This window comes from Giraffa tippelskirchi, chromosome 6 (assembly GCF_054371585.1).
Source record: "Giraffa tippelskirchi isolate mGirTip1 chromosome 6, T2T-mGirTip1v1.2.pri, whole genome shotgun sequence".
In the NCBI taxonomy this organism is placed as follows: Eukaryota; Metazoa; Chordata; class Mammalia; order Artiodactyla; family Giraffidae; genus Giraffa; species Giraffa tippelskirchi.
Genome location: NC_137280.1, coordinates 104109850 through 104134920, shown reverse-complemented (window position 1 = coordinate 104134920; position 25071 = coordinate 104109850). Strand labels below are relative to the sequence as shown.

General features: G+C 37.3%; 1 long non-coding RNA gene across 4 annotated transcripts in view; it reads right to left on the bottom strand.

The window, feature by feature from the left end:
* Positions 1-25071, bottom strand: part of LOC145509733 (uncharacterized) — a 1421207-nt gene that overhangs the window by 667523 nt on the left and 728613 nt on the right. For 3 of the 4 annotated variants that reach the window (XR_014056369.1, XR_014056366.1, XR_014056364.1), the window contains one exon: positions 12052-12152. The exons of the other annotated variant lie outside the window; for it this stretch is intronic. This is a non-coding gene — a long non-coding RNA (uncharacterized LOC145509733). The remainder of the gene's footprint in view (positions 1-12051; positions 12153-25071) is intronic. 4 annotated transcript variants of the gene reach the window in all.

Genomic DNA, 25071 nt, shown 5'->3' with positions numbered 1-25071 from the left:
AATACTGAACACCCAGTTACATGTTGATGGGACATATTTATACTAAAAGTTACTTATTTATCTGAAATACAAACCTAACTTGGCATCCAGAGTTTTAGTTTGCTTACATTTTTATTTATTGGCTACATCTAACAATTCTGGTTGCTATCCAACTATCTGAAGCTTCCCCTAACACTTCATTCTGCCTACACCTCTACCCAACTTCCTCAATGAATTGTAATTATTGTCTATTAACACACAATTGACAGGTTTAAAGCCATATATTCTGCTCTGATTTCTTTAAATGATATTATCTGCAATGGGTTCCATGTTTATCTGAATAGAACAGAATAAATACTCTATGTGTAAACAGGACATCAAAAAGCCAGTTTTTGTATGTCATTTAATTGCTTGTGTACATGTCTTGTTGACTGAACTGGTTTGTTCATCAATCATTTACTCAATGCCTAATATATTTTAGACATGGGGCCCAGTGCCTGTGGTATTAAGAATGATAAGACATGATTCCATTTCCTTCAGAGTAAAAGCCAATATCCTAAAAATGATCTATGTAGCCTACATATCTGGCCCAGCAGTAGTCATAGAAATGTACCTCTCAGCTCTAAGGAGATAACTCTGTTGTGTGCTTAGTTGCTCAGTCATGTTCCCATGGACTGTAGGCCACCAGGTTCCTCTGTCCAGGGGGATTCTCCAGGCAAGAATACTGGAGTGGGTTGCCATGCCCTCCTCCAGGGGATCTTCCGAACCCAGAGATTGAACCCAGGTCTCCCACAAGGCAGGCGGATTCTTTACCAGCTAAGCCACCAGGGAAGCCCAAGAATAGTGGAGTGGGTACCCTATCCCTTCTCCAGGGGATCTTCCCAACCCAGGAATTGAACCAGGGTCACCTGCATTGCAGGCAGATTCTTTACCAGCTGAGCTACCAGGGAAGCCTATCTTCCCCTAAATATGGCCCATTTCCTCATTTCTTCCAGATCTTTTTCTCAAATGTGTGCATGTGTGTGACTTTATGTGACCATTTCCCTAAATTTATATTCTTTGCTATACTTATTATCCTCCTTTATTATTTGCTTTTCCTCTTATATTTTACCATTAACAAATTCTATGGGTCACTTGTTTACAGTACTGTCTTTCTATCCTGTGGGAATAGAGAGTCCATGAGAGCAGGCATTTTGTTTGTTTTATTCACAACTGAAGAATAATACCTGGAATAGTTCACTTAGAGCAGGGCCTGCAATAGAGTAAATGACCAATAATTTTTGAATAAATGAACCTATGTCCTCAAAGAGTTAAAGGTCTTATGGGGAGATGTAAGTCAGTGAGATAGCTTAGTCTACCATCTTGAGGATGGGAGGGCAAAAATATAAGTTAATGGTGAAACATGTGCTGAATCCCAATAATTCCACTGGCTCAGGCATCCCTGTGCAGGCAAAGCAGGGTACAAACAGATCACCAGGGAGCTAAAGGCAGAGGCAGGGCACAAGGAAGAGTTGAAGAGAATGAAATGAGGCAGGGGGCAAAGACAAAGGGGGAGAGCTTTTTGAAAAAGAAGATGAGAACGTTTCTAGGAACAAATTGCCGAATGAGTAAACTGATAAATTTAGTCTGGTTAGTCTAGGCTTTGTGGCTTCTGAAATATTAACATATAGTCATAATAATGATACAGATTGAAACTTATTTGGTTTGTGCCATATTTTCAGTTTATTGCTTTCTGTATTTCATTTCTCCCCAAATAATGTACAGTAGGTAATTTATAGGTAAGAAAACTGAGACTTTGAAAATCTCACTAGAAAAATTTTCAAATACTGTAAATGTAGTCCCACAGAAGTGGGACTCAGATCCTGAGAACTTTTGGAGTATTTTACTGTACAGTAAGCCTTTTTTCTAGATTCCAATGCACCTTGCATGTACCGTTTTCATAGAACTGAGCACAGGGTATAACTCCTTCCTGCTTGTCCTCTATTATCCAATGATGAAGACACAGACATCTGTATTTGTATATCTGATTATATACAGTGGCCCTTTGTAAGGCCTCAGACCATTGTAATATCTAATGGCTAAGAATTTTTTATCTCCAGAAGCCAATGTTCACCCCCTTTGGGGGTGATATAGCCCTTATTTGAGAATGCATGGTCTAGTGGAATATAGGCTTTTTGCAGTTGACTTTCCATGAAGTGAAGTGAAAGTCTCTCAGTCGTGTCTGACTCTGTATCAGTTCAGTTCAGTCGCTCAGTCGTGTCCGACTCTTTGCGACCCCATGAATTGCAGCACGCCAGGCCTCTCTGTCCATCATCAGCACCCGGAGTCTACCCAAATCTATGTCCATCAAGTCGGTGATGCCATCCAACCATCTCATCCTCTGTTGTCCCCTTCTCCTCCCGCCCCCAATCCTACCCAGCATTAGGGTCTTTTCCAATGAGTCAACCCTTCGCATGAGGTGGCCAAAGTATTGGAGTTTCAGCTTCAACATCAGACCTTCCAATGAACACACAGGATTGATCTCTTTTAGGATGGATTGATTGGATCTCCTTGCAGTCCAAGGGACTCTCAAGAGTCTTCTCCAACACCACAGTTCAAAAGCATCAATTCTTCGGCGCTCAGCTTTCTTCACTGTCCAAATCTCACATCCATACATGACCACTGGAAAAACCATAGCCTTGACTAGACGTACATTTGTTGGCAAAGTAATGTCGCTGCTTTTAAATATGCTATCTAGGTTCGCCATAACCTTCCTTCCAAGGAATAAGCGTCTTTTAATTTCATGGCTGCAATCACCATCAGCAGTGACTTTGGAGCCCAAAAAAATAAAGTCTGACACTGTTTCCACTGTTTCCCCATCTATTTCCCATGAAGTAATGGGACCAGATGCCATGATCTTAGTTTTCTGAATGTTGAGCTTTAAGCCAACTTTTTCACTCTCCTCTTTCACCTTCATCAATAGGCTCTTTAGTTCTTCTTCACTTTCTGCCATAAGGGTGGTGTCATCTGCATATCTGAGGTTATTGATAGTTCTCCCGGAAATCTTGATTCCAGCTTGTGTTTCTTCCAGCCCAGCGTTTCTCATGATGTACCCTGCATAGAAGTTAAATGAGTACGGTGACAATATACAGCCTTGACGTACTCCTTTTCCTATTTGGAACCAGTCTGTTCCATGTCCAGTTCTAACTGTTGCTTCCTGACCTGCATACAGGTTTCGCAAGAGACAGGTCAGATGGTCTGGTATTCCCATCTCTTTCAGAATTTTCCACAGTTTATTGTGATCCACACAGTCAAAGGCTTTGGCATAGTCAATAAAGCAGAAATAGATGTTTTTCTGGAACTCTCTTGCTTTTTCGATGATCCAGCAAATATTGGCAATTTGATCTCTGGTTCCTCTGCCTTTTCTAAAACCAGCTTGAACATCTGGAAGTTCACGGTTCATGTATTGCTGAAGACTGGCTTGGAGAATTTTGAGCATTACTTTACTAGCATGTGAGATGAGTGCAATTGTGCAGTAGTTTAAGCATTTTTTGGCATTGCCTTTCTTTGGGATTGGAACGAAGACTGACCTCGTCCAGTCCTCTGGCCACTGCTGAGTTTTCCAAATTTGCTGGCATATCGAGTGCAGCACTTTCACAGCATCATCTTTGAGGATTTGAAATAGCTCAATTGGAATTCCATCACCTCCACTAGCTTTGTTCGTAGTGATGCTTTCTAAGGCCCACTTGACTTCACATTCCAGGATGTCTGGCTCCAGGTGAGTGATCACATCATCGTGATTATCTGGGTCATGAAGATCTTTTTTGTACAGTTCTTCTGTGTATTCTTGCCACCTCTTCTTAATATCTTCTGCTTCTGTTAGGTCCATACCATTTCTGTCCTTTATCGAGCCCATCTTTGCATGAAATGTTCCTTTGGTATCTCTAATTTTCTTGAAGAGATCTCTAGTCTTTCCCAATCTGTTGTTTTCCTCTATTTCTTTGCACTGATCACTGAGGAAGGCTTTCTTATCTCTCCTTGCTATTCTTTGGAACTCTGCATTCAGATGGGAATATCTTTTCTTTTCTCCTTTGCTTTTCGCTTTTCTTCTCTTCCAAGCTATCTGTAAGGCTTCCTCAGACAGCCATTTTGCTTTTTTGCATTTCTTTTCCATGGGGATTGTCTTGATCCCTGTCTCCTGTACAATGTCACGAACCTCCGTCCATAGTTCATCAGGCACTCTGTCTATCAGGTCTAGACCCTTAAATCTATTTGTCACTTCCATGGTATAATCATAAGGGATTTGATCTAGGTCATACCTGAATGGTCTAGTGGTTTTCCCTACTTTCTTCAATTTAAGTCTGAATTTGGCAATAAGCAGTTCATGATCCGAGCCACAGTCTGCTCCCGGTCTTGTTTTTGCTGACTGTATAGAGCTTCTCCATCTTTGGCTGCAAAGAATATAATCAATCTGATTTCGGTGTTGACCATCTGGTGATGTCCACGTGTAGAGTCTTCTCTTGTGTTGTTGGAATAGGGTGTTTGCTATTACCAGTGCGTTCTCTTGGCAAAACTCTATTAGCCTTTGCCCTGCTTCATTCTGTACTCCAAGGCCAAACTTGCCTGTTACGCCGGGTGTTTCTCGACTTCCTACTTTTGCATTCCAGTCCCCTATAATGAAAAGGACATCTTTTTTGGGTGTTAGAACTAAAAGGTCTTGTAGGTCTTCATAGAATCGTTCAACTTCAGCTTGTTCGGCATTACTGGCGGCGGCCGAGAGGGGCTAGGCCGGGCCGGGGGCCGGGAGCGGCGGCCTACAGGGCCTAGGCCGGGCCGGGGCCCGTGGGCTGGGGGCTGCGGCCGACAGGGAAAACTAGCCAATCTGATCACACGGACCACAGCCTTGTCTATCTCAATGAAACTAAGCCATGCCGTGTGGGGCCACCCAAGACGGATGGGTCATGGTGGAGAGGTCTGACAGATTGTGGTCCACTGGAGAAGGGCATGGCAAACCACTTCAGTATTCTTGCCTTGAGAACCCCATGAACAGTATGAAAAGGCAAAAAGATAGGACACTGAAAGATGAATTCCCCAGGTCAGTAGGTGCCCAATATACTAATGGAGATCAGTGGAGAAATAACTCCAGAAAGAATGATGGGATGGAGCCAAAGCAAAAATGATACCCAACTGTGGATGTGACTGGTGACAGACGCAAAGTCCAATGCTGTAAAGAGCAATATTGCATAGGAACCTGCAATGTTAGGTCCATGAATCAAGGCAAATTGGAAGTGGTCAAACAGGAGATGGCAAGAGTGAACGTCGACATTCTGGGAATCAGCGAACTAAGATGGACTGGAATGGGTGAATTTAACTCAGATGACCATTCTATCTACTACTGTGGGCAAGAATCCCTTAGAAGAAATGGAGTAGCCATCATGGTCAACAAAAGAGTCCGAAATGCAGTACTTGGATGCAATCTCAAAAACAATAGAATGATCTCTGTTCGTTTCCAAGGCAAACCATTCAATATTTGACTCTGTATAGTCCATAGAATTCTCCAGGCCAGAATACTGGAGTAGGTAGCTGTTCCCTTCTCCAGGGGATCTTCCCAACCCAGGGACTGAACCCAGTTCTCCCACATTGCAGGCAGATTCTTTACCAGCTGGGGCACCAGAGAAGCCCTAAAGACGTCTTATGAATAAAAAGTTGTCTTAGCAACCAATTGTTGGTAAAGCAGGCTAGACTGAAGTCAGGAGACAGCTCTTACCCTGGCTCTGCCTCTAACAAGCTGTGCAATCTTGCATAACTTAAATGTTCTGGTCTTTTGTACCCTTAATTCTGAAACAAGGGACTATGCTGAATTAACTCCAAAATCTTTTCCAGTTGAGAAACTTCATGATCTTACATAATGAAACCTGATTGTTGGCTACTTTTCTCACTTGCTTTTGTAAACTACATAGTTCATGGAGTTAAGACATTTATTAGTGGCTTCATTTGCTGGTAATAAATACGTGGTACTTTTCCTTTTCTTGTGATCTGCATTCATACTTCAGGACTCCTAAGATTTTTTTGGTGAATATTGTAAACTCTTAACTTCTTAAGGGCCTCTGTGACTTCACTGATGCAGGCCAGAATGATTTGGCAACATCAGAGAGATGGATTTCCTTCACAGTTCTGGGTCAGAGGCACAGATGTTCATGGGATCTTAGCTGTGTCACTACAGCTAATGAATTTGTGCTGTGTTCCACGGCATTAAGTTAGACCTGACCTTCGAATCACATTTAAGAGAGAGCAATCATAGGTCACAAATCACAAAGGTTTAAGTAATGGTCTCTTCTATCACAAGAATCTGATTTAAGCAGATTTGATTTTATAAATAATGCTCAGAATTTAGGGAACTTTAGAATAGTACTGCCTGTTATAGAAATCAATTAAAATATATGAATGTTTGGATTATATCAGAGAATTTTAATGTACATCAATACAAATTAACTTTATTTGTATATATTGAGAGAATTGAATCATCAGAGAATGAATCATTTTGGAAGTGCCTTGCGACTTCTTTATTCAAGAGAACTCTGTTAGACATTTTGCATAATGAAGAATTATTTTTATATTATGAGTGATTCTCTTTACTTCACTTGTTTCAAAATTTGCTCTCCTTGGCATTTGTTTTTGGAGAGTGGGGTTTATTCTCATATTTTCCCAGGTCTTTTCTAACTCTTCTGCTCTCTTTTCCATTTTCTGTTTTGTCAGGGAGGGCCAGGAGCTTTTTACAACATTCTTTGGATCGAGTGTATATTTTTTAGGTTATTCAGAGTATCATATTCACAAAACAAACTTTTATTTTTAAAAATACTGACTATTAAATATTTTCATAGAAAATGTTGATGCTTTCATGGTAATGGTCTCTGTTTTTTTACTTTGTCTTATCAAAGATTCCCATCTCTCAAGGGTGAGAAAGGGAAGGAAAATAAGTGTGCAAACGGCATCAGATAATCCATTCTGCCACACACATATTGAGCGATGTTCACACTGTCTGTAGTAACTGGGATTTTCCTTTTAAATTTCAGTAGATTATTAATATGTTCTACTCATTACAAAAAACTAACAGATTACAATATCTTTCAATAGTATATGACTTCACTCTCATTTTGCAGGATTGAATTTCAGAAGGAGAGTTATGTGATATTTAAATATGAAATACAAAAATCTTCTTAGAACATTATTTATAAATACAAAGAGATTAGACTAGAGGTATGCATTCATCCACTAGACACCATCAACTTGTTTGTTTCAATCTGATAAACTAGTTCCTATCAAAACTTAACCACTGCCTACTTTTGGAACTCTGTCAACTACTAGGTTTATTTCAAATCCATAAAGTAGTATACTGAATAGCAACTTTGCAGCCTATAAAAATTAATGTAAAACATAGACTGTTTATACAAATCTAATAAAACAGCTTGACAGAAAAAGAAAGGCCCAAGATTGTGCAGTTGTTTGGGAAGTAGCAGGACTAAGAAGGGCTTTATTTAATTTTATGTGGTGCAAGGTAAACCTGAGCAAATTCATAAAAGGAGTAATAAAGTAGAGGGAAGGTATTTAGGGATTCAAGTGAGAAAACAACTAATCACTGGATCAAGTTCCTCTACTAATTGAGGTACAGATGAGAGGGCCATGGAGGAGGGTTAGTTTTAGAAGGAATTCTGAAATGGGGAGGACATTAAGTGGTAAAGAAAGGGATTTGGGGATAGAAAGGTAGTCTGATTCCAGCATAGCTCTTCCCAGGAATGGGCTGGGGGCTGAGTTTAAAGGTTCATATTTCTCATGATGCCCTGAATGCAGAAGTAGGATCTATTGGTAGAAGCTACAGGACACACATTTCACTGTACTCCAAGGAAGCTCTTTCTAGCAATGTGATCTGTCCATAATTATAAAGAGTGACCCTTGGAGGCACTGGGTTCCAGTCTTTGCTCTGGGTGCCAGAGAAACCTATTTGGCAGATTGCTACAGAGAAAATACAAACATGAAATGAAGAATATTCTGAAGGAATAATGGACAGCTCTTTCAGAGGAATGCAGTTGTCACCCTGTTCAACTCTTTTGCTTCTTCTCTTCTACTCTAAAAGTCCATTGTTAATCTCATAAAAATCTACTTCTCTGATCAATTCAGTAATCGGAAACTTTCTGTCTCCTTAGATGAAGAAGTAGAAAATGGATAGTGGATCTAGGTAGCTTTTATTATGACCATATTTATCAAACATCATCAAGCATCCATCTTAGAAAATTTCCTTTATATCCAGTCAGTATCACAGTTACTTAAAGGAAGGTATTTCCTGCAGTAAGAATTGACTCTGATAATTTGTCCATTTATTCAGCTTTAAGGCTGTATACTCTTTAAGGCTGAACATTTACTTATGCATTTCCTTCTATAGGTTAATAGAGTCTTGTTCATAAAAAGAAAATTGCTTGAAATACACTTTTAAACTAGATTGGAGAATCTGCCAAACCAATCTGTTCATTCCTATCACTGCTGTTTCTTTGATGTTATATTATTTTTAAGTGAAAGTAAAACAAATAGTCAGCCTTTTATTCTGAATAATTCAAATTAATTTTTGAGTTTCTCATTAGGGATGCTTCATTAAGTTCACACCAACCTCATGGACCAAAATTTTAAACATCTGGTATTTTACTAGTATGCTTTCTCGCCTACTGAGTATGACCATCACAATTGATAAACATCATTAGATTATTATCTTTGCCAGTGAAGAAATGTACACTTACCACTGCTGAGAATGCTCTTTCCAGCATCTCTTCATGCTGTACTTTCAAGACCAACTCTTTGCAGTCTACTAGGGAATGTGGCTCCAGAAATCTTGGTGCTTACCTTGCAGGTATGAGAGCTTATAGGTGCAGGATCAGGGAGACCAGTGCACAAGTAACTCAAATTGATGATTTAATAAATTTATGATAATTTTGCCCAGTATAGACTTTTTTGTCTTTAGAATGAATTATTTTCAAAATTCTTCCACGTTTTTTTCTGTAAAGGACAGGCAGCATTGCAGAGCCTAATATTCCCGGATGTAGGTAACCAGGTCATCTGAATTAGCCAACCATGAGAGCACACCAATATGCTGTTTATAATAGTCTTTATACTTTTATCCTAATTTACAGATTATCACTCTATGATTAATTTAAAATATATCACACATAAAATCTTAACTAATTATCTCTTTGAGATAAGGTTATTTTGAGGTCATAAAATGTTCTGAACTTGGATTTTGGTGAGGTCTGCACCATTTTGTAGAATTTTATTAAAAATCATTGAATTGTACCATTTAATTACATTGAATCATTGAATTCACCCCTTAAATGGTGAATTTCATGATATGTAAAGTATATCTCCGTAAAGATTTTTTTAAAAAGAGAAATTTGGCATTATTTCCTATTCTTACTTAGATTTGACATGGATGAGATCTTTCCCAGCAGATATTATGCTGGGCTAATACCCATGCCTGTTTATGTTTGAAATATAGGTGGATGATCAGTGAGTGCCTCCTAGGCCTGAATTTCCTTTTGTACATGTTATCTCATCCAATTTGAAGAATTATACTAAACAGCTTCCAGAGAACAAGTATAAGTTCATGAGTTAATATGAAGCAACTCAGGGACCATGGAGAACAGCGTAAAAGTTTTCAAATCAACTCTAAATAGTTATGAGCAATCATTTTACATTTAAACTGATAACCCCACAAAAGGAAATGAAAAAACAAATCATGGTTTTAAAAGAACGACTAAATATCATGCTATAATTAAGAGGTATAATCATCTATATAAGGGTGAGCCCAGTTTAATGGGACAGACTACACTGAGTTGGCAGATCCAGCTGGAGCACATCTGGACAGTATGTGATCATCAGTGGAGTCCACAGCAGGCAATAGACAGTTAGTATCAGATATGTTCCAAATCTGGGCTCAAAGCAGTACGTTGGATATTTTGGAGAGGAATCAGAAGACAAATAAGATCATCTATAGAGAAAGAGATGTGGGTTCAAGAATGAAAAATAGGAAGCCATTCTAAGTAGATTAAACTTCACTTACAGGCTGGCTACAAAGAACAATGGCAGTATTCAACCTCTAATACTGAGGCAGAAGATAAAGAGAGCTTAGCCACAAGCTGGACAGAAGATGAATTGCTTGAGAGATTTACCTAGACTTCCCTAAATTCTCCGATTTGTTCCAGAACCTTGACTGGGGGTCCAGATAAGGCCTTACCTATAGGAAATAGAGCGCTATAATGCTGGGAACCCAGGACATCATTACTATGTTTGTCATATGGGATGTGCAACCACCCATTTGTATACTAGCAAAGTATTCAAGCTAACTGGGACCTGTTTGCTTCCCTGCCCTGCTCCTTTGGCAGAAATTGCAGCTTGACTCTTCTCTCCCCTCCCCTCTTTCCCCATCCATTCTTATACATGTTTTGTGGAGTCTGGAGTAGAGACATTCTAAAATTGAGATGCCTATAATATGATGTAGGCTAGGGGACACTTGTCTATAATATCCAGCTAAACATGCTCACAATTTTCAGAATTAAAAGCAAACTTTCTATGACTTAATGTTCATATTTATACCTAAAATCCAAATTTTATTTACTTATTTATTTTTAACTTTTTATTTTATATTAGACTATAGTTGATTAACAACATTGTGTTAGTTTCAAGTGTATAGCAAAGTGATTCAGTTATACATACTATCTATTCTTTTTCAAATTCTTTTCCCATTTAGGTAGTTTTGTAACATTGAGCAGAGTTTCCTGTGCTATATAGTAGGTCCTAATTGGTTATCCATTTTAAATATAGCAGCATGTAAAAATTTTAAAATTTAAAAAGCCATAATAACACAGAAGAAATAATTGATCAATTTATAGACTAAAGGGAAAACACTTGTGAATCCCTCAATCTCTCCTCTTACAAATGTAGGTGGGATAATAATAATGAATTTCAACCATACACTACTTTTCAAGCAGCCCTGATCATACACACAAATGCACAAACCTCCTGCTTTCAAATAGTTACACTTTTAACAAGATGAATTCAATAGTTCACCATCCTACCAAAATAAGAAAAATACAGAGAAATATAAAAATCAGCAGACTTAAAATGCTACATATTTATAGGCTGTGAGTTCCTAAACCAGAATGAAAAAAACATAGGATATGAGTGTCCAAAAACAATTCTGCAAGTCAATACGATAAATCAGGCCCAGAAGTCACAAACACAATAAATCAATTGAAACTGCCAAACCACTCTTCTCAACCTACTGGATTTAATTAAAACCACTCAGTTCATGAGAGGCCTTCTTATAGAGCAGATAATATCATTCAGTCTCAACCATCCACCCAAACCTGCTGTGGGAGACACAGCATGTTAAATTTTAATCAAGGAGCCTGTTAAGAGCAGCAGGGTTTAGTCCACATCTACAGCAACACACTGTCATCTGTTCTATGTCCTCTTCTCGTCCTCCCAAAGCACTCATTGAGAATGCCTTCAATCAGCCCTCAACACCGTTAAAAAAGTAAGTGCCAGATAAATGCAGGAGAAATATTGCCTTGCTGGCCCTTGCTTTTGTGTTGAAAATACAGCACAGCCATGGAAATGACTAGCATATTTAATCAAACGTGTAAAACAAGAGGTGCCATGGATGCTCTATGGTGTTAGGTTCTTTAATGAATCTATTAAGGCCACCTGATGCGAAGAGCTGACTTATTTGAAAAGACCCTGATGCTGGGTAAGATTGAGGGCAGGAGGAGAAGGGGACCACAGTGGATGAGATGGTTGAATGGCATCACTGACTCAATGGACATGAGTTTGGGTGGACTCCAGGAGTTGGTGATGGACAGGGAGGCCTGGCGTGCTGCAGCTCATGGGGTCGCAAAGTCGGACATGACTGAGAGACTGAACTGAACTGAAGACTTCTCAACCCTAGCTCAGAGTCTATAAAGATCTGTTACCAAACAACCTATAAATGCCACATAGTAGAATGATAAAAAGAATGAAGCAAAATAAATAAATAAATAAATAAGCACTCACAAGCAATGATGAATTCACAAGGCTGGCAAAGGGCACAGGTTTGGCCTTTGCCACAGGTTCCAGGCATTTTCTAGGACTGGAGGTTAGGAATCTCACTGGCCCTTAAATAGAAAAGATCCCTTGAGTTTAGTGCAGAAAAGACATAGAGATACCCACCCATGAGGTTGTTTTAACTTGAAGGATCACATCATTCATCATGAACAGTCTCTAAACTCAGTCAGCAGAAACCTTTCTGGCACTTTTCTTGTGTATACTTGGCTCCATTTTATGAAGACAGAAAAGACTATGTTTGGCATTTTTGCCTCGAGTTATTGACATGTTTTAAATTATGCTGTTTTATGTCCATTCTTAATAGAACAGAAATCTGCTACAAACGATCTTTATTAACAGACCGCCTCAGGTGCTGAGACTCTGGATTTAACAATGTCTCCAAACAGACAGACAGGGAGCTTGTTAATAGGCTTTTCCAACCCTTTGGCTTCTGTGAGACGTAAGTGGATTATGGAGGTTTGTTTGTCAGGCTATCTTTTTACATCACTGTCTGAATAATCTCCACAAAGGCCTATTGCTTTGGCCTAATTAACAAAATGTACAAAATCCTGAACATAGAACTTTTATTGATTAACCATCTCCATGGGAAGCATACGAACTCCCATGACTCCTGGCCCCAGACAGATGCTCTTAGGGATGTTACACACTGAACAACAGCTTGTTACTATACCAAGAACTGGTCTTAGGATTTTTGAGCCACTCAGAAAGTGTCACCAAAAAACACATTTATTGGTTTTAGTTTAAAACTCAGTATCCTTGGGATGAGACCAATTCTTATGCAAATTTCACCCTATGTTTAGTACAAAACTTTATATTATCAGTTCTGCTTTGTTTTTTATTCACAGAAACTGATGCTAGAGGAGGTGGTTTCAATAGTATAAAAGACTTGATGGAAAAGTTAGAAATATGGAGAAAAAATGAGAGTTAGTTTACTGTTCAAACACTTTTCATTAATTAGAAAACTACTTGAACAAAGACTTCAGGGCTCGTGTGTCAGAGGACTGTTTCAGGCTCTGAGACTAAACTAGTGAGGAGACAGCCAGTATCCCTGCTCTTTGGAGCTTTTGGTATCAAGGATAGCAGATTTTTGAAAAGCCCAGGTGTTGAGGCCTATAACTATTTCTGCATTTGGTATGCTTACAGGAGTCCCCCTTATCCACAGTTTGACTTTCCGTAGTTTTGATTTCAGTTACCCACCATGATCCAGAAAAATGTTAAATGAAAATTCCAGAAGTAAACAGTTCTTAAGTTTTGGACCTGGACTTGGACTTTGGACTTGGGCTGCAAAAAGATCAAACTAGTCAATCCTAAAGGAAATCAACCCTGAGTATTCACTGGAAGGACTGATGATGAAGCTGAAGCTCCAATACTTTGGCTACCTGAGGCAAAGAAGCAACTCATTGGAAAAGACACTGATACTGGGAAAGATTGAAGGCAAAAGGAGAAGGAGGCAGCAGCAGATTAGATGGTTAGATAGCATCACTGACTCAATGAACATGAATTTAAGCAAACTCTGGGAGATAGTGGAGGACAGAGGAGCCTGATGTGCTATGCTCCATGGGGTTGCAAGGAGTTGGATATGACTTAGTGACTAAACAATAAAAACATTTTAAATCTTGGGAGGCTCTGAGGAGCATGCTGAAATCTCACATGGTTCCCCTCCATCATGCTCAGGACATGAATTATCCCCTTGTCCAGTGTACCCTTTCTGTAGCAGGCTTGTGTTATCAGATCAACAAGTATTATCATAGAGCTTCTGTTCAAATAATCCTTATTTTACTTACCAAAGGGCCCAAAGCCCAATAGTAGTGATTCTGGCAATTCCAATCTGCTAAAGAGAAGCCAGAGAGTGCCTCCTTTAAATGAAAAGGTGAAAGATACTTTCTTAATAAGGAAGAAAAAAGTTGTATGCTGACGCTATTAAGATCTATGTAAGAATAAATCTACCTGTGAAATGGTGAAGAAGGAAAAAGAAATCTGTGCTAATTTTGCTGTCACACCTCAAACTACAAAAGTTATGGCAACAGTGCATGATAAGTGCTTAGTTAAGATAGAAAAGGCATTAAATTTGTACAATAAGCTATTTGAGAGAGAGACCACATTCATACAACTTTATTACAATACAATGCTATAACTGTCTTATTATTACTTATTGTTGTTAATCTCTAACTCTGCCTAATTTATAAATTAAACTTAATCATAGGTATGTATGTATAGAAAAAAAAACACAATATATATAGAGCTCTGTACAATCCAAGCTTTCAGGCATTCATGTCGGGGGTGGGGTGGGGATGCTTGGAACATATTCCCTGCATAAAAGTGAAGACTACTGTAACTTTCCTTAGGAACTCAGTAAAAAGCCCATAGGATGAAAAATTCTGTTTGATGACTTAGGAAGTTAGATTGGTCCTGAGACAATAAGTTGTGTGCATCATTTTATGTAATATTCAGAAGGTACATATTGAAAAAGTTACTACAGACATTTTTTTTTTTAATTTGAGAAGCTCTACGATCTGCTACAATTCAAATGGTAGTCCAACAAAAAATGGAAAACAAGACAAATAAAAATTTCTTAATGTACTTATACACACAGATAGGTTGGAAAGTTTTGACTAAATTCATGTTTTTGCTTTTTAAATCAGTCAAGTAACTTGATAATGACTGCAGAGAAAGCAAAAGATTCAATTCAAACAACTGAATGAGCTTCATTTGGGAACTCAGCTATAGCAACATTCATAGCACTGAATTAATTCAGAAAGCTTAAAAGCTCTAGGAATAGATTGCAATTTTTCCGTTTCCTTTTCCAGTACAAAAGGGGGAAACAGCATTTTTTTTTTTTAAATCTCAGAAAGATATCTTGTCTAATCTTGGGAATTTATGCTGAATTTTGGACAAAATGTCACCCTGGAGCAGCCTGTACAAATAAGCACACACACATTGACATCTGTCAACATGAAACTGAATTCACCAAAAATGTGAAGAGCACCTGTCGTGCTCTGATATTAAGATGAGTGTCATAGCAGCTGTCCTTAAGCATAAAAATCAAACATGGTGGAGTAGAGGAAGGTCAAAAGTTAGATAAGCTGAGGTCAGAAGCTGAACAGAATAGGATACTGGAATATTCTTCAAATGAAGACAGATTATGGCAGGAAAAGGCAATGTCTCCCATGCTAGTAGTCCTTCCAAAAGCCCTGGGGAATTGAAATAAAAGCAGAGACTTTCTTTTTTTAGATCAGCAGCAATAATAACAACAGCAATAATTAATAGAAACTATCATTTGTTGAGAGTTTACCTTGTACCCCATTTACTTAATGGTTTACATTTATGAATTTCATTACTGTTAACACTCTGCAAAAGTAGGTTTTACTATTGTCTCTATTTTACATGTGAAGACACAGAGAGTACCACTTTGCTCAAGATCACAAATCCAATGAGAGGTAGAATCAGTATTTAAACCTACTCCAAAGCCCATGCCCTTATCCACTGCATGAAATTTGCCGAGCCTGGACTGATGCACAGGCATTTTTGGTGGTTGTGAAGTAGGGGAGGTGGTGATTCATCACTATTTGCCCAGAGAGTTGTTTGCCCTGGATTTTGCAAGAGATCATGTTTAAGGTAAACCGGTTATCACCTGCCAAGACAGCAATGATTTACAATTATTTATTAAGAAAATGTTCTGTGTGCGAGTGGTCTCTCTCTGAAAAAATGCCAACAAAGAGGCCTTGTCAGTTTTTTGGCAGAAATACATCTAAACACATAAAAACAAGTTTAAACACTATTATTTATGTGTAATTCTTTCTTGGCATCATCTCTCACTTGCTACAATTTGCAGCCAGAAAACACTTATTTCTACTTTTCTTACTCTAGAAATAATCCAGCCTTAAGTGGATCTAATTCCTTCCCAGAAGACAAACAGCCCTGTCAGGACTTGGTGGTGTGTGCTGTGTTTGAGGCATCAAGGTTTCCATTCACCGCACAGCTGCACGGACTCCGGAAGCTGGTGCTAAGCCAGAGTTCTGTACCCAATGAGATCTGCAGTCTGGAATGATAAACACACAGCTGCCCACGGCGAGGGCCACAGACATAATAGATGGCCACGTTTCCACTGGAGTCAGGCAAAGCCAACACAAATCATTAATCCAGCTGCTTATATGTTAAATATAACAAAACATGTACAAAATGGTGACCTGTCTCCATAGAAGACAGCGATGGGGCAGTATGAGGCGGAAGCAATTTAAGGCAACAGGACAGAGTCAGGGCTGTGCATCCTTTGTAAAGTTCTGCTGGAGAGCTGATTTACTGCCACAAGGCCTCTTGCTGCAAATAGTTCATAAAGCCTACGACCTGAGGACTTGCCCATGGGACCACAATAACATTTATCTAGCATAAATTAATGTGTTTCAACCACTAATTCAATTTGGCCAGCCTCATTCTTCTGGTTTTGGCAAAGCCTAGCCTTGCTGTAAAGTCACTTGGTGACTCACACGAATGGCTGGGTTTGTTAAGGAGTCACACACCGCTAGGAACAAAGAGTGCTATTAGTTGAGTAGTCATAAAAATATACCTCCAGAGCACATTTGGAGCTGTGCTAATTGAAACTTCCTCTTTAAAGGAACCTGATCAAAACCAGCTGTCGGAGTCAAGCAGGAGCAGATTTCAACATCACATTAAAAGCTCAGCAGATTCAGAAAGAGCAGCAACGTCTGAAAGAAGAGGGCACTGAGGCCCCAACATGCGCTCTAATTGGCTCCCAACACTCTGCTGAGAGCTGGTGACCTAAACCTGGAGAGCAGCAGGAAAAAACTTCTCTGCAAGCTTGATTTGAAAAAAAGAAAACCGGAGTGCAGTGCCCCTCATAAAATTCCAAATCTGCCAAGCTTCTCAAGGAACACATGGAAAAAAACCACAAAGGCCTAGTGAATTTAGGAAAATGAAGTGAGATGAAGTGGGATATTGTTCTTTAAAGGTAGAAAGAGGAGCTTCAGTAATTTTGTTGGTAGGATAGCCTCTTAAGAACATACCATTCGTATTAAAAAAGAGAAACACAACATCCAGCGCACAGAGGATCAAACAAGCAAAATCCTAATAAAAAGCAGAAACGTGGGAGAAACATGACAACACAGACTGTACTTGAAGATGAAAATATGAACTATCTCCTCTTCTCTGGCTCCATGTGGAATTCCAAGACATAAGGAGTGCATTCTGTCAGTGTGTGGAGTAGCAACATGCATCCACAGGTTTGTTGAAAATGTGGAATAATCATGCATTTTCTGTGTTTGCTTTACTGGAGTGGGGTTAGCCACTTGTAAAGGAAGCAGTCACTGATACATAAATATAAATAGCATATTCTACCCATCAAATATGTGAATTTTATTTAATTTAGATGAGTGGGATGCCTGGAAATGTTAAAAAGAAGTTATGTTTTATAGCACCTTTAAGTAGCATATAAATTAGGAAGGATGGCTGCTTCTTTTATTTACTCATCAGTTTAATGGAGTGTCTAGTTGGGGAGCTATGTCACAGTGATTCGTAAAGATACAGGTTGGGGAGGTTTATTTATGTAGATGTGGAAAGGATCATTATGTTTTATGCCACAAAAGGATGAGAGCAACTATATATATGAATTATAATGATTATTCTGGTGGATATAATTATAGTGCCACAAATAATAACTATGAAAGTTGAAAATTTGCTTTATTTTTACCCTCTTTTTGGAACACATTAAGTGGTTAACCTTTTCTTGTGTTCTTTTTTTTCCCTTTTATCACAAATAAAACTCATTAAATTGACCCACTGGGTTTAAAAACAAAACAACTTCACAAAAGTAAGTTTCATAGTCATATAATTCTATCTTCCCTTTTTATGCTTAAAATTTTGCATCAGAGTTTAACAGTCACTGACACAAAATATGGCCTCTGGTACCTGTGATACGGCTTTTTGAATTTGTGCAGATTTGAGCAGCAAGTTTTTCTAATGCTTCTTTGTTATTCTTATGGCTTGCCAGATAGTGAATCATTCTCAATGCATAATGTAATTCACAGTTGTAATGCTATGCCTTTGATTTTATTTATCTTGTTTGTCCAAGTACTACAGACATTACAGAGGCTTAAATTTAGTTCTTAAACCTGAAAGAGGCTGAAGAATTTGGAAATTTTTCTAAAGATAATTCAAGACTAAGTGGTGAAAAAAAATTTGTAAAATAATCCAAACACGATCTCTTGATTTAAAATGGTATGTGGAAAGCAATCATCTGACCTAGCTTCTCCCAATTTTCCCACTAAAATGTCTTCTTTAAAATTCAGAGCAGATGAATACACATAGGGTGTCACCAAACCTGGGTCTGAAGTTAATAATATCAGAATCTACAAGTTTCCAATTATCTAAGATTTAAAAGGATAAGGGACAAAATCACTTTCAGGTTCTGTACAATTAGAAACAGTAGAAATCAGTCCACTAAAAGTGAGTGAAGTCCCCACATTTCTTTCCTACTGCTTTACCCCCGACTCAGAAAATTGTCTCTACTGAAAACAAAGCCTGGCAGCTGTTCTAGGGACCCAGGGCATTACATCCTGGAGTAGCACAATGCTGTCTCCCCATTCCTTCTACACTAGCTGTACTTTCTGAGTTGGAACAGTAAGAGATGGTCCACTGAAACTTGCAGAAATCTAGCCAGAGAGTCAGTGGGTTGCTTTGGAAGGTGGTGGTGTATGTTCAGGAATTAAAACACAAATGCAGGTGAGGAATTCACCTTGGGTCAGTGGAATGGTAGCAGCCAAAATCCTGCTAAACTCTGAGAATTAGACTAGGAGTTGAGCACGATCTTCTCTCTAAGAGAAAGAATAGGCCAGAAGCTATGAGAATATTCAAAGGTTGAGACCAGATAAATATCTCTTTATTATAAGATATATTTTAAAGATTCATCATGAAGCATATGAAAAAACACTGCATGAAAAGAAGAAACATTTATCATTCTACAGATTAAAATGAAGAGCAGATCTCTGAATCGATGAGCTACAAAGAATTAACTTAGAATATTATTTGGTGACCTCACATGGCAGAGGTGGTTGGTCTCTCATTCTTCCTGGGATGTCATTTACAGTTGCATTTCAAATTCCCTTAGAGATGTTGGTCAAGACTAAAATTTCTACAGTGGAAGGTAAGCATGGATGTCAATAGATCAAAAAGAAATAAAGCAAAACAAAAATCTCTTGCTCTAAACATCCACATTTTCCCTATTGATTAGAAATAGGAATAAGATAGCCTTGGAAGATGAATGTTGAAAACGGCAGAGCTCCTCTGCACCATGATGGAATAGGTAGATACAACCTACACACACACAAGAATGACTAGACAATCTGGATAATTACTTTATTTATTATATACTTTATTATTTATTATATTTATAGTTTACTATAATTTATTATATTATAATTTACTTTATTATTATTAAAACTGCTTAAAGATACCAGGTAACTATCAAAGAGCAAATAATTATGGGAATAAGATCAATAAAAAGATAAGACATTTAGAGAAATGAACCCCAGCAACTGGGGGCAGTTTTTCCTAAGGATAGCTGCCAGTTCTGGAAAAGGCAAGTGAGAGGCTAAGAAATCAGAATTTGTGACCACACTGCAAAGCTATAGGGACCACTAAGGATTAGGAGACCTATGCACTAATGCTAGGATCCTCAAGGCTGCTTACTTACTCCATGAGTAAGGTTGATTTGGTTATAGAACAGCTGTTGCAAAGACTGATACCAGTCTCTTTAGTTCAGTTTTAGTTTCTGAATTGATCCCAGATTGTCAGTTGTCTACTAAAAACAAATGTAAAAATTACATCATATTCACCCTTAATTGATTTTTTCCAAGTTAAGTTTACTGAGGTAAATTTATATTCAGTTAAATTCTCTCTTTTTAGTATACATTTTATGAATTTTGACAAACACTCACGTAACTGCCTCCATGATAAAAATATAAAAAACTTGTTTCTGTCATTCCCAAAAGTTCCCTCATGTGTCTTTGTGATCAATTCATTTCCCTGCCTTTTGCCATGGCAATCACTGATTTGATTTTTGCCATTGTGGTTTAGTCTTTTCTACAGTATCCTATGAATGGAATGATGCAGAATGTTGCCTCTGAATATGGTTATTTTCACTTAGCATAATGCATCTGAAATTCATCTCTGTGTTTAAATAAATCCATCATTTTTTCCCAATTTATTAGTAAGTAGCATTCCACTGTTTTAGTGTACCATAGTTTATCAGTCATAAGTTCATAGGCATTGGAGTAGATTCTAGTTTTGAACATTTTGGAATAAAGTACTTTGCCTTTTGAATGTCACACACACACACAAGTGTTTATTTCTCCTGGATAAAGTCCTGGGAGTGGGGGTTCATATGGTAAGAGTATGGTTAACTTTTAAAGAAACTGTTCATTAAACTTCCAAAATGATTGCACCATTTTTCATTCCCTCCTACAATTTATGAGAGTTTCAAAGAGTTCCAGTTGCTTCACATACTTGACAGCATTTGATGTGGTCACATTGTTATTTTTTCTTTAATTAAAAAAAAGTTTACCATTATAAATGCATATTTGTATTTTTTAATAGTTTTAATTTTCAATTTCCTCATGACTAATGATGTTGAATTTCTTTTCATATGCTTATTTCCTATCAGTTTATCTTCTTTGGTGTTCAAATCTTCTTTTCCATATTTTAATGGGTATTTTTGTTTTTCTATTCAGTTGTGAGAATTCTTTATATTTTCTGCTTATGAGTCCTTTATCTATATCTGTTTTTGCAATTACTTTTATCTTATCCTCTCATTTGTCTTTTCAGTGTCTTCCAAAGAGTAGACATTTTTAATTTTGATAAGGTAATATTGAAGTTCTATTTATCACTTTCTTCTTTTACAATTTGTGTTTTTCCATAAGAAATTTTCACCTAACTTAAGGTCACTAAGATTCCTCCTATGCTTTTTTAAGAACTTTTATAATTTTAAGTTTTATATTAAGGTTTATGATTCTACAATTCAAGTTAACTTTTGCTTAAGGCATAAACATGGGTTGACATTTATCTATTTGCATATAGCTCCATCCTTCCAACAATAATTATTGAAAATACTAATTTTTCCATTAAACTGTCTTGGAAATTTTGTTGATAATCAATTGAATATATATATGCATATATATGTATATATACACATGGGTCTATTTCAGGACTGTTTTTCAGAATCTTTTCCATTATAGGTTATTACAAGATATAGAGTATCTGTGTTATACAGTAGGTTCTTATTGCTTATCTATTTTATATATGGCATTGTGTATATGTTAATTTCAAACTCCTAATATATCCACCACAACCACCACTATCCCCTTTGGTAACCATAAGCTTGTTTTTTATGTCTATGAGTCTGTTTCTGCTTAGTGAATAAGTTTATTTGTATCATTAAAAATTTTTTTTTCATATATAACATTTTGTTGGTATTTTAATTTGGATTACATTAAATCTAAAGAACATTTTTGAAAATTAACTTATTAATATTAGCTCCTCTAATCTATGATCTTTATTTTATAGTTCTCAAATATAAATCCTGCACATATTTTGTTAGATTTATTAAAAACTATTTCATATTTTGGTGTTATTGGAAAATGTATTGTGTTATTTAAACTTAATTCCTAATTTTTCATTGCTAGTATGTTGGAAGCAATTGATTTTCATGTATTGATACTGTCCCCAATGGTCTTGCTAAATTTACCCATTAGTTCTAACGGCTGTTTAACAGATTCTTTTTCATTTTTAATACAGATCATCATATTATTTGCCAATAGAGACTGTTTTACTATTTCCTTTCTAATTTAGATGTCTTTTATTTCTTTTTCTCACTTATTGTACTAGCTGGGACCTCCAGTGAACAGAAATGGTAAGAGCAGTCATTCTGGCCATGCTACTCATCTTAAGAGACAAGCATTCATTTTCTCACCACTAAGTATGATGTTAGCTGCAGGTGGTTTTGTTTAGTTTTGTTTTAAATCAATGTCCTTTGGTTGAGGAAATTTCTTTCAAAATTTATGATATTCAGTAAAAAGTTACTAGACCCATAAAGGAATAATTCAATTTGAATGAAAACTAAGAAAATGAGAAACAATGGGGAAAACATCAAAAGGATTTGATTATAGCATTAGCAGAGGCATAATTTTTTAAATTTATACATTATGCACTTAATGTAAATGAAAGAATTCAGAACTTTAGAGAGATCTCAAGGTGGTGAATCTGAGTTAATTCTTTCTATAAGCTTTCTATATATGATTATTCATATATATAAGTATATGATTGTGTGTGTCAGTTGCTCAGCTGTATCTGACTCTTTGCAATCTCATGGACTGAAGCCTGCCAGGCTCCTCTGTCCGTGGGGTTCTCCAGGCAAGAATACTGGAGTGGGTTGCCATTTCCTACTCCAGAAACATAAGATTATTTGTATATATATATAATTATTTATATATATACAAATCAGTTCACAAATAGACTTCAGTCTAAGGGAAAGTCTCAAGATTTTCAGATTTGATGTATCATTTAGTTTCTACTTTATTTCCAATGAGAACTAGTTTTAGTGTAAGTAAACAGAGACTGTTATTAATTCATATCTCATTAATACACATACTTTCTACATATATGGACTGGAATATTTGTTGTGTGCTATCTCTCAAACACAATGAGAGAGAATGGGTATTTTATTTTCACCATGATTCCTCCTCCCTGTGTCAATATCTTTCATAATTGCAAATTACTTGCTGAGAACTACTTTTCCATTTTATGAAATTCAGATTGAATATACATGATTATAAGAACTCTGCTATTTAAATGTTTGTTTATTTTTTTATTTATTTTACATCCTTGATAATGAGAAAAAGTCTAGTATTACTTGTGAGGAAGAGATGCTACATTTATAAAATTCCAGGAAACTGATATTGTACAAGGTGTAGTAGTATAACAACAACAACAAAAAAGAACATAAGACAGAAAGAAATAATAAGAGAAATAGCATACATATAACCAAATAAAAATTCACTAAATAAGCTAGATAATCAATAACCTATCAACCAGACAATTGGTAATCATAGAAGTAGCAGTTATATCAAGTGTAATATCAGAGAGAGCATGTGTAACATTCTATGTGGATATAGATGTTCCATCATTAATATTAGACTAAATGGAATCTGGGGTCTGTGGCAGTCAAGGAGCTATACCTCCCAGATGTCTCTTCAAGAGGACTGGTTGCCAGGGCAAGGGGAGAGATAATTGACTAACAGCCTGCAGCTGCCTCGCATCGTCAGATGCCTCCTGGATTCATGCCAATGCCATGTATCCCCTGAACTGTTCCCAGTCAATGCCTTAGCCTGGGAGAGGTACCAGAGGAGGGCTATTTCTGCCCAGCGTGAGACTTCTCTAAAGGATACTCTGATGAGCATCACATTGTTATCTCATCGGTGGCATCATGTTAATCAGATAGGATGATTCCAAAGTGGCTAGTGGACTGGAGGCCAACTGCAGACACAGCAGCCATAGTCCTACCACTATGGCTCTGAATTTCCCAGGTGTCTTTACAATTCTATTGTTACTTCATACTTTGAGACCCTGTGGCTTTATTACTGATTATCTAAGTAATCTTCTAAGTGGATTATTTCTTTGCCTAGATGACAGTGCTTCCCTTTCTCATTTTTCATGCCTTGACTCTGTGTTAGTACAGGGTGTCTAAGAAGCATATACCTATAGAAATTAAACATGGAAGAAAGTTATTGAGGGAATTCTTGTGAAGAAATAAAGGAGGGGAAAATAAATAAGTAGGGAATGCCTTCAGCATGTGATATTGGTCTGTCTCCCCTGAAAGGGGAGAATGAAAGAAGAAGAATTGGGTAGACAGAGATTTGGACAGCAGTAAAGTTCTGAGAAAGTCTTAACCATACCAAATAGGAGTTCCTGAGTAACAGTTGACAGCATAGTCCCCCAGTGGGCAGAAATAACTTATCTCTAGCTCTCTCATCATGTTCCATCACTGGCTAGTATTAGTTTGATATAAGTGCTTCTTTGACATGAACACTGTAGGGGATCCAAAAATGTGGCATCTTAAGGCTGTCAGCCAACTACATTTTCCCTGGAAGGCTCTTGTGAAGGAAGGTATGAGCAGTATACTTCCTTGTGTGTCACAGTCCACCCCTGGACCATGTAGACCTACTTCATGGACTATGTCAACTCCATGGTTCCCAGGAGCCTCCTTTCCTGAGAAGAAAACTCTGGAGAGTTAGTGAGACAATCTACAAACTTAAGCCCAGAGGATTAACACAATATTGTTAACAAAACTGGAAGAGTTCAGATATTCTTATTATAAACAAATTAATTCCATGACTAAAATAAAAGTAATAAGAATACTATCAGTACAAATAAGAAATAGGTATTACTGAAAACTTTAACATAATAGGCACTTAAACAAGAGAGAACTTAATCTCACACACACACACTTGTCATAGCTGAGGTGCCAGGACAATTTCATAGCATCTTCAGGAATCCAGGTTCTAATCTTTCTCAACCATTATTTTCAATACGTGGGCTTCGATTTTCAAAGTCATATTATGATTCAGTATGACTGAAAGAGCTCTAACAAACATGTCCAATGTGCCAGATAGAAGAAGGAAAGCAGAAGAAGAAGACCATATATCTTCCCTGTTAAGAAACCTTCCTGAAAAATCTCATGTAACAATTCCCCATGTAGATGCAGAGCCATCATTTAAGACTTCAATGTTGTATGTACATAATTCCAGGAGAAACATTTCACATAGAAATATGATATTCATACCAGAACTTATTACATGGTCATGATCTATATAAAGTGAACAAGAAATAGTCCAGAATATCACCAGATATTTCTTATCAGAAAAGAAAGGGAAAATAGAGATTGAGAAAGATAATTAAGGAGGT